Source organism: Ciona intestinalis, unplaced genomic scaffold (genome assembly GCF_000224145.3).
Source record: "Ciona intestinalis unplaced genomic scaffold, KH HT001209.1, whole genome shotgun sequence".
Lineage (NCBI taxonomy): Eukaryota > Metazoa > Chordata > Ascidiacea > Phlebobranchia > Cionidae > Ciona > Ciona intestinalis.
In genome coordinates this window covers 1-2,143 of record NW_004191530.1, presented here as the reverse complement: position 1 = coordinate 2,143, position 2,143 = coordinate 1, and the positions used below count along the sequence as shown (strand labels likewise).

The 2,143-nt window shown below is 37.8% G+C and overlaps 1 long non-coding RNA gene across 1 annotated transcript in view; it reads right to left on the bottom strand.

The window, feature by feature from the left end:
* The window catches only part of LOC113475716, a 13,134-nt gene extending 12,840 nt beyond the window's left edge, over positions 1-294 (bottom strand). The window contains exon 1 of the long non-coding RNA XR_003397489.1: positions 284-294. This is a non-coding gene — a long non-coding RNA (uncharacterized LOC113475716). The remainder of the gene's footprint in view (positions 1-283) is intronic.
* Between the last annotated feature and the right edge of the window lie 1,849 nt (positions 295-2,143).

Here is a 2,143-nt window from a genome sequence, read left to right as displayed (position 1 = left end):
AATTTCTGCCACTAGGGGCGATCACGTTACGTCCTTCGCTATGTATTGTCTGGTAACTAAATGAAATTTTGCATAAAACATGGAGTATTCACAGCGAATTGTTTCGTGTTTAAAACAGGAATTAGTGAGACGAGGTGTTTGCGTCACACTGCAGATCAATCAATTTCCGTTGTAGAGCATCCGGCACCTTCTCCAGTTGTAAAAGGTGGAGACAAAATATTAAACTCCGCAGAAAGTTTCTGAAAGTCCGCAAAACGACGACCAAATCCGTTGTCTAAGGCACATATCATATTGGTATATCTCTCAGTTGGCATTACTGGGGCGCCATAGATTCGCAAGTGTTGGAAAGTGGGTTGTGATATTCTGGCTAAGCTGGCGAGCAAACAGTTTTAGCTTCATTCTGAATGCCTTTACTGGTGAGAACATTTCGTGAGCAAAAGTGCCCTTGCTTCCCTTAAAGTCTGGGTGTTCAATTCGTTCATGGGTTCGAACAGACTACGTTTGTATATTGTATCGTGTTTTGTATATTGTATCGTGTTTTTATAACATCCTTACAGTTCTAGGAAAATAAAGACTAATTAAACGCCAGATTTGAAAGCCTTTCGGAATTTCTCAGTTGAGGATGTTCTGCATTCTTCTTTTGCTGCTCAAACAATGATGGGACCTTTTAGCCCTGTACATTCCTTATTATTTTTTTAAGTTCTATAAATATGTATATTCTTCTACCGTGTGTGTTTATACACAGCAACATCTTTGTAGTTCTTTTAGCACATAAGTTGAAATTTTGCCACAAAGCCCACAGGTATAGCTCCCAATGGGGTAATGCATTTCAATTTCTGCCACTAGGGGCGATCACGTTACGCGTCCTTCGCTACGTCCTTCGCTACGTATTGTCTGGTAACTAAATGAAATTTTGCATAAAACATGGTGTAGCGGTTAAATTTGGTATCGATTATACGTTATCGTTTCTCCATTATATGTTATGGTTTCTATGTTGATTGTATAATTCTATGTTGATGCGGTAATTTATGTCCAGTTAACCTTCTCGTTTATGCCCAGTTAACCTTCTTGTTTCTGGCCCGTTAGATAGTAGTTTGCGCAGCTTTGTTAGCCATGTAGCGGCATTTATTATTCGCGACTGTAGTAATTCTTATTGCTTAATTTATTCTATTTGAATAAGGTGTTTGTATAGTGGCTGTATTGTTTCGAAACACTTGCTGAACATTTGTTAATCCATTGAGGATCGTAATTATACGTTGGAATACAGGTCAACTTGACTTTTGTTAACTTGGCAGTTCTGGTGACAGTTTGTTCGGGGGTTGTGTATTTATGGTCTATTGTGCCTGGTTTGTCTGGATTGGGGGTTTGTGTATTTGAGTGGATTGTTAGGTTGGGTATGGTATGGGTTTATGTGAGTGCTTTCCTACAGCTGATAAGTGATACATCACCTACGGTACAGTACTTTAGTCAGTTCTCTATTTTTCCTTTTTCCCTTTTTTTTCCCAAAGTCTGTACACTACACATGGAGTATTCACAGCGAATTGTTTCGTGTTTAAAACAGGAATTAGTGAGACGAGGTGTTAAAAACAAGAATTAGTGAGACGAGGTGCAAAAACAACTGGGAAAAAAGAAGTCCTGATTAAAAGGTAAGATCCAGATAACTGAATTATTTACCGATAACGGCGACAAGGTTTCCTGGGTATGTTGTGAACGTGCAGACTTTAGATAGATTTTGTAGCAAGTTTTTATAGTTTTTAGTAAGCAGTGAGTGATTAATGTCAATACAATGGCATGAATTGTATGTAGTGTCAGAATTAATAAAATATTATACAGACTCCAGTTACTAGTAATACTTTTAGCTGTGAGCCTGTGACCACTTTGTTCTGTTTATTCAGATTTGTTTATTTCTTGTACCGTGGCGCAATAGATCGTAAGCCAAACGATGATCTCAAATCATTACAAAAAGGAAGGCTTTTACTTGAATCTGGCAGAGTTTTAGCCTGTAGTATGTTTTCCAAAAATCATGACGTTTTTATCGCTGCTGTTGTATCAACAGCATCCATGAAGAAAACAACCTCTTATTGTTATAAAATTAAAACTAATGCTATGGGAGAAATTCTAAATACGGAATGCGAATGTGCAG